This window comes from Bufo bufo, chromosome 1 (genome assembly GCF_905171765.1).
Source record: "Bufo bufo chromosome 1, aBufBuf1.1, whole genome shotgun sequence".
NCBI lineage: Eukaryota > Metazoa > Chordata > Amphibia > Anura > Bufonidae > Bufo > Bufo bufo.
Genome location: NC_053389.1, coordinates 400,073,995 through 400,088,399, shown reverse-complemented (window position 1 = coordinate 400,088,399; position 14,405 = coordinate 400,073,995).

Below are 14,405 nucleotides of genomic sequence, written 5' to 3'. Positions count from 1 at the left end.
TTAAAATAATCGTACGATTATTTTAATCTTATGATTTTTTTTTTTTTTTCTATGGCTAGGCTAATATGTGTATTTTACGAAATTTCTTAATATTGCTCTAACTTCGTCTTTTAGAATATTCGTAATATTCTAAAAGACGGAGTTAGAGCAATATTTCGAATATTCTAAAAGACGAAGTTAGAGCAATATTAAGAAATTTCGTAAAATACACATATTAGCCTAGCCATAGAAAAAAAAAAAAAAAATCATAAGATTAAAATAATCGTACGATTATTTTAATCTTATGATTTTTTTTTTTTTTCCTATGACTATGGCTAGGCTAATATGTGTATTTTACGAAATTTCTTAATATTGCTCTAACTTCGTCTTTTAGAATATTCGTAATATTCTAAAAGACGGAGTTAGAGCAATATTCCGAATATTCTAAAAGACGAAGTTAGAGCAATATTAAGAAATTTCGTAAAATACACATATTAGCCTAGCCATAGAAAAAAAAAAAAAATCATAAGATTAAAATAATCGTACGATTATTTTAATCTTATGATTTTTTTTTTTTTTCCTATGACTATGGCTAGGCTAATATGTGTATTTTACGAAATTTCTTAATATTGCTCTAACTTCGTCTTTTAGAATATTCGGAATATTCTAAAAGACGGAGTTAGAGCAATATTCCGAATATTCTAAAAGACGAAGTTAGAGCAATATTAAGAAATTTCGTAAAATACACATATTAGCCTAGCCATAGAAAAAAAAAAAAAAATCATAAGATTAAAATAATCGTACGATTATTTTAATCTTATGATTTTTTTTTTTTTTCCTATGACTATGGCTAGGCTAATATGTGTATTTTACGAAATTTCTTAATATTGCTCTAACTTCGTCTTTTAGAATATTCGGAATATTCTAAAAGACGGAGTTAGAGAAATATTCCAAATATTCTAAAAGACGAAGTTAGAGCAATATTAAGAAATTTCGTAAAATACACATATTAGCCTAGCCATAGAAAAAAAAAAAAATCATAAGATTAAAATAATCGTACGATTATTTTAATCTTATGATTTTTTTTTTTTTCCTATGACTATGGCTAGGCTAATATGTGTATTTTACGAAATTTCTTAATATTGCTCTAACTTCGTCTTTTAGAATATTCGTAATATTCTAAAAGACGAAGTTAGAGCAATATTAAGAAATTTCGTAAAATACACATATTAGCCTAGCCATAGGAAAAAAAAAAAAAAATCATAAGATTAAAATAATCGTACGATTATTTTAATCTTATGATTTTTTTTTTTTTCCTATGACTATGGCTAGGCTAATATGTGTATTTTACGAAATTTCTTAATATTGCTCTAACTTCGTCTTTTAGAATATTCGTAATATTCTAAAAGACGGAGTTAGAGCAATATTCCGAATATTCTAAAAGACGAAGTTAGAGCAATATTAAGAAATTTCGTAAAATACACATATTAGCCTAGCCATAGAAAAAAAAAAAAAAATCATAAGATTAAAATAATCGTACGATTATTTTAATCTTATGATTTTTTTTTTTCCTATGACTATGGCTAGGCTAATATGTGTATTTTACGAAATTTCTTAATATTGCTCTAACTTCGTCTTTTAGAATATTCGGAATATTCTAAAAGACGGAGTTAGAGCAATATTCCGAATATTCTAAAAGACGAAGTTAGAGCAATATTAAGAAATTTCGTAAAATACACATATTAGCCTAGCCATAGAAAAAAAAAAAAAAATCATAAGATTAAAATAATCGTACGATTATTTTAATCTTATGATTTTTTTTTTTTTTCCTATGACTATGGCTAGGCTAATATGTGTATTTTACGAAATTTCTTAATATTGCTCTAACTTCGTCTTTTAGAATATTCGTAATATTCTAAAAGACGGAGTTAGAGCAATATTCCGAATATTCTAAAAGACGAAGTTAGAGCAATATTAAGAAATTTCGTAAAATACACATATTAGCCTAGCCATAGAAAAAAAAAAATAAATCATAAGATTAAAATATTCGTACGATTATTTTAATCTTATGATTTTTTTTTTTTCCTATGACTATGGCTAGGCTAATATGTGTATTTTACGAAATTTCTTAATATTGCTCTAACTTCGTCTTTTAGAATATTCGTAATATTCTAAAAGACGGAGTTAGAGCAATATTCCGAATATTCTAAAAGACGAAGTTAGAACAATATTAAGAAATTTCGTAAAATACACATATTAGCCTAGCCATAGGAAAAAAAAAAAAAATCATAAGATTAAAATAATCGTACGATTATTTTAATCTTATGATTTTTTTTTTTTTTTCTATGGCTAGGCTAATATGTGTATTTTACGAAATTTCTTAATATTGCTCTAACTTCGTCTTTTAGAATATTCGTAATATTCTAAAAGACGGAGTTAGAGCAATATTCCGAATATTCTAAAAGACGAAGTTAGAGCAATATTAAGAAATTTCGTAAAATACACATATTAGCCTAGCCATAGAAAAAAAAAAAAAAATCATAAGATTAAAATAATCGTACGATTATTTTAATCTTATGATTTATTTTTTTTCCTATGACTATGGCTAGGCTAATATGTGTATTTTACGAAATTTCTTAATATTGCTCTAACTTCGTCTTTTAGAATATTCGTAATATTCTAAAAGACGGAGTTAGAGCAATATTCCGAATATTCTAAAAGACGAAGTTAGAGCAATATTAAGAAATTTCGTAAAATACACATATTAGCCTAGCCATAGAAAAAAAAAAAAAATCATAAGATTAAAATAATCGTACGATTATTTTAATCTTATGATTTTTTATTTTTTTTTCTATGGCTAGGCTAATATGTGTATTTTACGAAATTTCTTAATATTGCTCTAACTTCGTCTTTTAGAATATTCGGAATATTCTAAAAGACGGAGTTAGAGCAATATTCCGAATATTCTAAAAGACGAAGTTAGAGCAATATTAAGAAATTTCGTAAAATACACATATTAGCCTAGCCATAGAAAAAAAAAAAAAAAATCATAAGATTAAAATAATCGTACGATTATTTTAATCTTATGATTTTTTTTTTTTTCCTATGACTATGGCTAGGCTAATATGTGTATTTTACGAAATTTCTTAATATTGCTCTAACTTCGTCTTTTAGAATATTCGGAATATTCTAAAAGACGAAGTTAGAGCAATATTAAGAAAATTCGTAAAATACACATATTAGCCTAGCCATAGAAAAAAAAATAAAAAATCATAAGATTAAAATAATCGTACGATTATTTTAATCTTATGATTTTTTTTTTTTTTCCTATGACTATGGCTAGGCTAATATGTGTATTTTACGAAATTTCTTAATATTGCTCTAACTTCGTCTTTTAGAATATTCGTAATATTCTAAAAGACGGAGTTAGAGCAATATTCCGAATATTCTAAAAGACGAAGTTAGAGCAATATTAAGAAATTTCGTAAAATACACATATTAGCCTAGCCATAGAAAAAAAAAAATAAATCATAAGATTAAAATAATCGTACGATTATTTTAATCTTATGATTTTTTTTTTTTCCTATGACTATGGCTAGGCTAATATGTGTATTTTACGAAATTTCTTAATATTGCTCTAACTTCGTCTTTTAGAATATTCGTAATATTCTAAAAGACGGAGTTAGAGCAATATTCCGAATATTCTAAAAGACGAAGTTAGAGCAATATTAAGAAATTTCGTAAAATACACATATTAGCCTAGCCATAGAAAAAAAAATCATAAGATTAAAATAATCGTACGATTATTTTAATCTTATGATTTTTTTTTTTTTTCCTATGACTATGGCTAGGCTAATATGTGTATTTTACGAAATTTCTTAATATTGCTCTAACTTCGTCTTTTAGAATATTCGGAATATTCTAAAAGACGGAGTTAGAGCAATATTCCGAATATTCTAAAAGACGAAGTTAGAGCAATATTAAGAAATTTCGTAAAATACACATATTAGCCTAGCCATAGAAAAAAAAAAAAAAAAATCATAAGATTAAAATAATCGTACGATTATTTTAATCTTATGATTTTTTTTTTTTTCCTATGACTATGGCTAGGCTAATATGTGTATTTTACGAAATTTCTTAATATTGCTCTAACTTCGTCTTTTAGAATATTCGGAATATTCTAAAAGACGGAGTTAGAGCAATATTCCGAATATTCTAAAAGACGAAGTTAGAGCAATATTAAGAAATTTCGTAAAATACACATATTAGCCTAGCCATAGAAAAAAAAAAAAAATCATAAGATTAAAATAATCGTACGATTATTTTAATCTTATGATTTTTTTTTTTTTCCTATGACTATGGCTAGGCTAATATGTGTATTTTACGAAATTTCTTAATATTGCTCTAACTTCGTCTTTTAGAATATTCGTAATATTCTAAAAGACGGAGTTAGAGCAATATTCCGAATATTCTAAAAGACGAAGTTAGAGCAATATTAAGAAATTTCGTAAAATACACATATTAGCCTAGCCATAGAAAAAAAAAAAAAAATCATAAGATTAAAATAATCGTACGATTATTTTAATCTTATGATTTTTTTTTTTTTCCTATGACTATGGCTAGGCTAATATGTGTATTTTACGAAATTTCTTAATATTGCTCTAACTTCGTCTTTTAGAATATTCGTAATATTCTAAAAGACGGAGTTAGAGCAATATTCCGAATATTCTAAAAGACGAAGTTAGAGCAATATTAAGAAATTTCGTAAAATACACATATTAGCCTAGCCATAGAAAAAAAAAAAAAAATCATAAGATTAAAATAATCGTACGATTATTTTAATCTTATGATTTTTTATTTTTTTTCTATGGCTAGGCTAATATGTGTATTTTACGAAATTTCTTAATATTGCTCTAACTTCGTCTTTTAGAATATTCGGAATATTCTAAAAGACGGAGTTAGAGCAATATTCCGAATATTCTAAAAGACGAAGTTAGAGCAATATTAAGAAATTTCGTAAAATACACATATTAGCCTAGCCATAGAAAAAAAATAAAAAATCATAAGATTAAAATAATCGTACGATTATTTTAATCTTATGATTTTTTTTTTTTTCCTATGACTATGGCTAGGCTAATATGTGTATTTTACGAAATTTCTTAATATTGCTCTAACTTCGTCTTTTAGAATATTCGTAATATTCTAAAAGATGGAGTTAGAGCAATATTCCGAATATTCTAAAAGACGAAGTTAGAGCAATATTAAGAAATTTCGTAAAATACACATATTAGCCTAGCCATAGAAAAAAAAAAAAAAATCATAAGATTAAAATAATCGTACGATTATTTTAATCTTATGATTTTTTTTTTTTTCCTATGACTATGGCTAGGCTAATATGTGTATTTTACGAAATTTCTTAATATTGCTCTAACTTCGTCTTTTAGAATATTCGGAATATTCTAAAAGACGGAGTTAGAGCAATATTCCGAATATTCTAAAAGACGAAGTTAGAGCAATATTAAGAAATTTCGTAAAATACACATATTAGCCTAGCCATAGAAAAAAAAAAAAAATCATAAGATTAAAATAATCGTACGATTATTTTAATCTTATGATTTTTTTTTTTTTTCCTATGACTATGGCTAGGCTAATATGTGTATTTTACGAAATTTCTTAATATTGCTCTAACTTCGTCTTTTAGAATATTCGGAATATTCTAAAAGACGGAGTTAGAGCAATATTCCGAATATTCTAAAAGACGAAGTTAGAGCAATATTAAGAAATTTCGTAAAATACACATATTAGCCTAGCCATAGAAAAAAAAAAAAAAATCATAAGATTAAAATAATCGTACGATTATTTTAATCTTATGATTTTTTTTTTTTTCCTATGACTATGGCTAGGCTAATATGTGTATTTTACGAAATTTCTTAATATTGCTCTAACTTCGTCTTTTAGAATATTCGTAATATTCTAAAAGACGGAGTTAGAGCAATATTCCGAATATTCTAAAAGACGAAGTTAGAGCAATATTAAGAAATTTCGTAAAATACACATATTAGCCTAGCCATAGAAAAAAAAAAAAAAATCATAAGATTAAAATAATCGTACGATTATTTTAATCTTATGATTTTTTTTTTTTTTTCCTATGACTATGGCTAGGCTAATATGTGTATTTTACGAAATTTCTTAATATTGCTCTAACTTCGTCTTTTAGAATATTCGTAATATTCTAAAAGACGGAGTTAGAGCAATATTCCGAATATTCTAAAAGACGAAGTTAGAGCAATATTAAGAAATTTCGTAAAATACACATATTAGCCTAGCCATAGAAAAAAAAAAATAAATCATAAGATTAAAATAATCGTACGATTATTTTAATCTTATGATTTTTTTTTTTTTTCCTATGACTATGGCTAGGCTAATATGTGTATTTTACGAAATTTCTTAATATTGCTCTAACTTCGTCTTTTAGAATATTCGTAATATTCTAAAAGACGGAGTTAGAGCAATATTCCGAATATTCTAAAAGACGAAGTTAGAGCAATATTAAGAAATTTCGTAAAGTACACATATTAGCCTAGCCATAGGAAAGAAAAAAAAAATCATAAGATTAAAATAATCGTACGATTATTTTAATCGCATATTATTCGCGAAAAATTAAATAATTACGAATATTCGATTTCGACGAAAATAATAAGAATATTTATTCGAATATTCGCGAAATATCGCGAAATCGAATATGGCACCTCCCGCTCATCACTAGTGCTGATTAGCGACAGCGATGATGCTAATCAGCGACTAATCAGTGACTGCGGTGCGGTGGGCGCTAACTACCTAACAAGATGCTAACTAACTGGTGGTGATAAGGGACCCTTTGGCCCCATTCACACGTCCGCAAATCTGTTCCGCATTTTGCGGAATGGAAATGCGGACCCATTCATTTTTATGGGGACAAACTTTGTCCCCCTCGGATCCGGAATTGCGGATCTGCACTTCCGGGTCCGCACTTCCGTTCCGCAAAAATATAGAACATGTCCTATTCTTGTCCGCAATTGCGGACAAGAAAAGGCATTTTCTATATAGTTCTGGCAATGTGCGGATCCGCAAAATGCGGAAAGCACATTGCCGGTGTCCGTGTTTTGCGGATCCGCGGATCCGTGGATCCGCAAAACACATACGGACGTCTGAATGGAGCCTTACAGGGGGGTGATCAATGACAGGGGGGTGACAGGGGGGTGATCAGGGAGTCTATATGGGGTGATCAGGGGTTAATAAGGGGTTAATAAGTGACAGGGGGGGGGGGTGTAGGGTAGTGTAGTGTGGTGCTTGGTGCTACTTACAGAGCTGCCTGTGTCCTCTGGTGGTGGATCCAAACAAAATACCTTTCTGATGAGATTTTTTAAACATCTACAGCCTGCCAGCGAATGATCAGCGCTGGCAGGCTGTCGCTTAACTTCAGAGCTGCGCGCTGCTGTGAACGCGCGCGCATGCGCAAAATCTCGGGTCTCACGAGATGACGCCAATAGGCGTCGCTGAGACCTGAGAGCGCTGCCGACCGGACGCCTATCGGCGTTACAGTGGCGGCAAGCGGTTGAGTGTTTTCAGTGACAACTAAGTATAAATTAGAAATTCTGTTATTTTTTTTATGCCGTTCACCGTAGGGGATAATTGACATGATATTTATGTAGTATGGGTTGCTATGAACGCAGATATACCAGACAAAGCGTATTTTTAATGGAAAAAAATGTGTATTTTTACTGGAATTTTTTTTATTTTTATAAATGTGTCTTTTTTTTTCCTTTTTTTTTTTTTTACCACTTAATAGTCCCATAAGGGGACTATAACAGCCAATTTTCTGATTGATTTTAAATGCAATGTACTATCCTCATAGTCCATTTCATTTTAATGTGAGTGCTTTACTAACATTGACCAGCAGGCTGCGCCAGAAAGGTCCGCTCCCTCTCTCAGCTCTTGCGGCGGGCACTATTGCCTGTGACATGTAAAGTGTTAAACAGCTTGGATCGGCACACCTGCTGGTCCGGGCTGTTAGAGCAGGAGCTTGGCTCTCATGTGAGAATCCCCAGTGAGGGTCCCCCGTGCAGCGCTTAGATTGGGCTTACTTAAATAAGCGGCAGCCCAGCCCACCATAAAAAGGCATATAGGTGGTCACTAAGGGGTTAAATGAGCATTGCTAAGGCACGGCCTTCTTCCTAGTACAGTACAGTGCTATACTGACTGGGACGATAAACTGGGCTGGGAGCTGCTGGGCTTTTGCCCTTATTGTTCCCTCACATACTGGGGGAACAGTGCGGGCAGAAGCTCAGCAGAGGGCAAGGTAGTTGTAGAGAGAGCTTTGCCTCTAGGAGTAACAAAAACACCCCCGTTGCTCCTAGAGGCTCATTTGCATATATTAAAACATATTTTTTCTCAGCAATACAGGCACATATAAACATGGGACCAACACAGATGCCGTCAGCCAGTTTCATAGGTACAAATCTGTGGACAGGTGCCCTTTAAATGTTATAATTCAACCTGTTCATACCTATTTGGACCTGATGTGTGAAGCCCCACACTGTTGTCTCCCATCTCTTGTTTTCCTTTTCCATTTACATATAACCTTTATATGTAGTATGTGTGACTGGTGGCTTTTACTTGTTTCAATCAAACAGATTTAAATATCTATCTATTGGCATTGCACCTTCACTCTTGGTGTCCATGTCCAGTGTGATAAGGTCCCAATAGATTGCGTTCAACTAAATTTTCAATCTAGTCAAAAAAGGTATGCTAAATGCAGTTGTCAATTTTAGCATCATGCACATAGTTATAAAGGTAGCAGTGTTCATATTGATCTTCTTGGTTTATGTCAGAACTAAAATTTACAGACTGCTCAGTAGGAAAAGAAGCGAGGAAGTAATATTAACGATACAGATTTCTATGTCATTACTTTTATGATGTGGTCATGGCTACGGCCAAGAGGTATCCGAAGAACCCTAGGGAGAGAAACAACGGGAACAACCTGACCCAGCTAGGCGTGTCTTAGCTGACCTGACTAAATGGCTTGTTGTGTGCCCTAAGCCATGATCGTGGGTAGGCCTATAAGTGGGCATACCCTGTGGAAATGAGAAGATAAGGGAGAGAGGGTGGGGCACCTGAAAACACACGCCTGGAAGTGAGGGTGTGGCTCGTATATGAAGAGCCTCCGCCCCTCTCACAAATGCAGGCTGACTAATCAGCCTTACCAACTTGTGGTCATGGCTACGGCCAAGAGGTATCCGAAGAACTCTAGGGAGAGAAACAACGGGAACAACCTGACCCAGCTAGGCGTGTCTTAGCTGACCTGACTAAATGGCTTGTTGTGTGCCCTAAGCCATGATCGTGGGTAGGCCTATAAATGGGCATACCCTGTGGAAATGAGAAGATAAGGGAGGGAGGGTGGGGCACCTGAAAACACACGCCTGGAAGTGAGGGTGTGGCTCGTATATGAAGAGCCTCCGCCCCTGCCACAAATGCAGGCTGACTAATCAGCCTTACCAACTTGCGGTCATGGCTACGGCCAAGAGGTATCCGAAGAACCCTAGGGAGAGAAACAACGGGAACAACCTGACCCAGCTAGGCGTGTCTTAGCTGACCTGACTAAATGGCTTGTTGTGTGCCCTAAGCCATGATCGTGCTAGCCGTGGTCCGCGCGTTGTTCTACTGTGAGCCCCTGAGAATTGTTTTTACGTGAAGACCGACTTACTATCTGAATCTTCTACCGTGAGGAAATGCTGGACTTTGTCCAAAATCCGATTCAACGTGGTTGTAGGGAGTCTGAGATTAGTGCAGCAAGAAGCTACGAAGCCATAATATACAAGATTCTGTCTATGCCCTCCCATGAGTGAGGGAATGCAATGCAATGAAGTTACCGGCGAAAATGAATTCCTGGTCATGGTAAAAAGGCAAAGACTTTGTGCGGGGAACTGGTTGACAAGATATGGTCGACTACGATCAGAGACTGAAATGTTAGAGGGAATTGCCCTACTTGTTCTTCCTCTGGCAGGACCTGAACGAAATCATTAAAGAAAGATGAAATATCCGCGCAAGACATGACAATGATGCTGTAGGGCGAACCGGACCAGTTTGTGGTCAAAACATAAAGTGAGCAATCAACATGGATTATTAGGAAATTAGGGAAGCAGGTATGTATGCGATACATAGGGGCCAAATCAGCCCAGTTGCACAGATGGACAACCAACCAGGCAATCAGCCCAGCAGGACTGAAAACAGTCATCGGGCCGCCGAAGCTGTCATCGGGCCCCCAAAGCCATGGGGCCAAAGCTGTCATCGGGCCCCCGAAGCCATGGGGCCGAAGCGGTCATCGGGCCCCCGAAGCCATGGGGCCGAAGCGGTCATCGGGCCCCCGAAGCCATGGGGCCGAAGCGGTCATCGGGCCCCCGAAGCCATGGGGCCGAAGCGGTCATCGGGCCCCCGAAGCCATGGGGCCGAAGCGGTCATCGGGCCCCCGAAGCCATGGGGCGAGTTATTTTTTATTTATTTTTTATAATTATGACTATAAAAAGTGACCTGAATAAGGTGCAGGTGAAATTAAACCATGAGCCTGACCGATGTGGCAGGCGATACCTAAGATAAACTAACATGGCCTGAATAACATGCAAGGCGAAATATCGTTAGGAACGAGACCTGACCGACGTGGAAGGTGACCCCAATAGGAGTTCAACTGCATGACCTGAAAAGACGAATGGAAACGTGACAGAAAATGGAGATAATAACGGGCATAAACTAAAATTAAACCTGAACAACATAAGCTGGCAAGCAGGTAAAGATATGAGTCATTCAAAAGCATAGCTGCACAGGTGGACAGACAACCATTGGTCGTACCCCTGAAGCCATGGGGCCGAAGCAACCACTAGGGGCCCATGGGGCCGGGCAGCCGCCGGGATGCGAACCTTAGAATTAAGGACGGCTGGGGAAAAGATTGGGGCTTAACCCAACGGGTTTAGTAATCAACCGGGACTCGATAACCTAGAGAGACAAAAGACATGGGGTAAAGCTTCTTAATGAAATGAGGCTGAAATGAACCGCAAGTACTAATCTGTAAAATATAAATGAACAAAAGAAAACTTCTGAAAGGTGTGCCATGGAAAATAGTATCAGATGGCCGTATGACCTACCAATGTCGATGACAATTGTGAAATCCTCTAAGCCAAGAGCCATGCGTGAGAGCCCCTTATAGCGGGAGCCATGCGTGAGAGCCCCTTATGGCGGGAGCCATGCGTGAGAGCCCCTTATGGCAGAACAAGTAACAGATGACCGTGCGAACTACAAATGACGATGCCAGTCGTGAGGTCCTATAAGCAAAGAGCCACTCGTGCGAGCCTCTTATGATTTATTCTTTTTTTTTTTTTTTTTAATAAACCACTTATGCAGCACCAGAATGCCTGGGGACTCGCATTACCATGACCCCCTCCAACAGCAAACCTGGAACACTAACCAGCCTACAACCATGTCGTACCCCTAACAAACAAAACATGAAAAAACGGTCATGGGGCCCCCGGAGCCATGAGGCCGGATCAGTCATAGGGCCCCCGAAGACAGAGGGATGACGTTGCGGTGACGATAAGTAATTAAAACGTAAGCCGGACCTGATGGCATATGAAGAGACTTGAATGATTGGATTGGCTAGAAGGTGGCCTAAGGAAGATGACTGCCAACAGGCGTTAAAAATATAGACATTAGTAATCCAAAGCACGTGCATACGTAAAACACTAACCACCGCAAACCATAAACCTAAACATGAAATTGAAACACAGATGGGAGAAAAAACAAGAGCCTGAGGCATTGCAAGTTCGCTAAGAGAAGTCTCTTATCGTGACAAACAAATAAACAGCTGTAAAAACATAGCAGGAAACTTACTGTCCCACTGACCTCTGCTGAGGAGCTGTTTGGTGAACTGGGGCAGGAGACCAATCTGAGTGAATATGAACCAGAAGTAAAAGGAGACCAGTCTGAGTGAATACGAACCAGAAGTAAAAGGAGACCAGTCTGAGTGAATACGAACCAGAAGTAAAAGGAGACCAGTCTGAGTGAATATGAACCAGGATTAAAACAGAAAGTAGGCCTATGGAATGTAACAGACCACCGAGGAAGGGAACGTAAGCCTGAAAAGAACGCCATTATGTTTGTCGGGAGAGAGGTACCAGAGCGGTGGGTGCAGACTGCCCCGGTGAGATTGAGCAAAACCATGACGTAGCAATGAACAGGAGAATGTAGCTTTGAGTGGGAGCAGAGTGGGAGCAGAGTACAACACATGATGTAACAATAAATGGGTGAATGCAGCTTTGGATGTGAGTGGTACCTAAAAAACATGGTATGGGCGCAGCTCTGAGTATGGGTAGCGCATGAAAAGCATGGTATGAAGCAGACGTATAAATGCAACCTGAAAGTGAGCAGAGTATTGACGTGATGCGAAACCAGACACGTGGACGCAGCTCTAGTAGTGAAAGGAGTATAGGACAAGATGTGAAAGCAGACATGTGGACGCAGCTTTGGATGTGAACAGAATATTAACTTGATGTGACAGCAGACATGGAAAGCGGCTTTGGTGAGTGGGGTATACGACCTGGTGTAGCAGTAGAAGTGTGAACACAACTTTGGGTATAAGCAGAACATGAAATTTGGTATAAACGCAGCTCTGGTTGTGAGTGGAGCAAGGTGGGAACACCAGGGTGGTGCATCCAGAGCATGAAAACGGAGTAACAGTAGCAGCTATGGCTGTAAGCTGAGTATACAACATGTGATAACAGGCGTGTAATACGGATCCGGCTGTCGGCTGGGGACGGAATGAGATGTAACAGCCAACAGGTGACCGCAGCTTGAATGTGAGACCAATCTGAGTGAATACGAACCCAGAGTAGAAAAGTGCAGGACAGTAAGGACGTGCGGATGCAGCATAAGACATGAAATAAAAGCCGAAAGTGTAAATGCCGCTCAGTCAGGATAACAGCAGAGCATGAAAGTGCGGCAGGGTTTTTAAGTACATGGAGCAGTGAAATAAGTGAAGTCTAAAGATGGTGGTAGCGGGGGGAGGGGGGAGACACGTGGCAAGGAACAGCTACAGCTACAGCAAGAGGCCTAAACAATAAACGCTGCGTCCGATCTCCAAACATGACGTCACGTGCAGCCCGGGTAACTATTTCTTTACAGCAAACCGGCTGAAGTAACTTTTCATACGAGACGAACAAAGCAAAGTGAAACTTGTAAGATTTATAGGAACTAACTCCTATTACCAACAAACAAAGTTGAAAATAAAATAGAAGTATTTAGGCCCAACGAGCAAACCTGAGGTAGCAGATTCTGAGGCAAGCCTCCCGTTCGCTAGCAAAATCGGTTCCAACCGGCCAGGAGAGACGGCCCCGGCCCAACCTACTTACATAGTATGGCGCGTGCATACCACGGTAGCAGAGAGCAAAATAAGAAGCTCCATGCTGCAAAGAAAGACTCCTACCACCAGAGAAGCTAGTTTGCTAATGACACCCAGCAGCAGCTGTGCACCTGAAAACACACGCCTGGAAGTGAGGGTGTGGCTCGTATATGAAGAGCCTCCGCCCCTCCCACAAATGCAGGCTGACTAATCAGCCTTACCAACTTGTCAATTTTAGCATCATGCACATAGTTATAAAGGTAGCAGTGTTCATATTGATCTTCTTGGTTTATGTCAGAACTAAAATTTACAGACTGCTCAGTAGGAAAAGAAGCGAGGAAGTAATATTAACGATACAGATTTCTATGTCATTACTTTTATGATGTATCCATGTGTTGTCTCGTGTTGGGGTGGAGCTCCCAGCGGTCAGGCCCTCACTAATGGCCTAGCCAGTCAATGCACAATACAATAAAAGTGCATCCTTTTTTTTTTTAGTTTCAATAGTTTTTTATTTTATCAGGTAAAGACAAAGGAGCAATGGAACATAGACACTACCATACTAGACAAATGAGTACATGAACAAAGACAGTACCACTGTGGTCGCAGCCACCTTTGAACAATAACATATGACAGAGGTTTATCAAGCAGGTTAGACACATTAACAGCATGTGCCGACAATAATGCAGGTATAGCATCAAAGCACCTCAGGGTGCCATCCAAACTTCGCATCGCGGATGTTGCACTCCTATTAATCAAAGATAACACAGGCACAAATAAGAGTGAACAATGTAATCATTGTTAAATGACTAGCATAGATTTTAAGACATAACCAAGAACTGTGGGAGACCACAGAACAAGATAGGGTAAAGTAACAACTAAGGGAAGGGGGATGATGAAGAAGGAAAGCAGGACAAGGGGAAGGGGGCTAAGGTAGTACTCCAGTTGTGTCTCCGTTGCTTCAACCACCCTCCAGGATTCCTTCCTCAGGGGGAGTAAAAAGAGC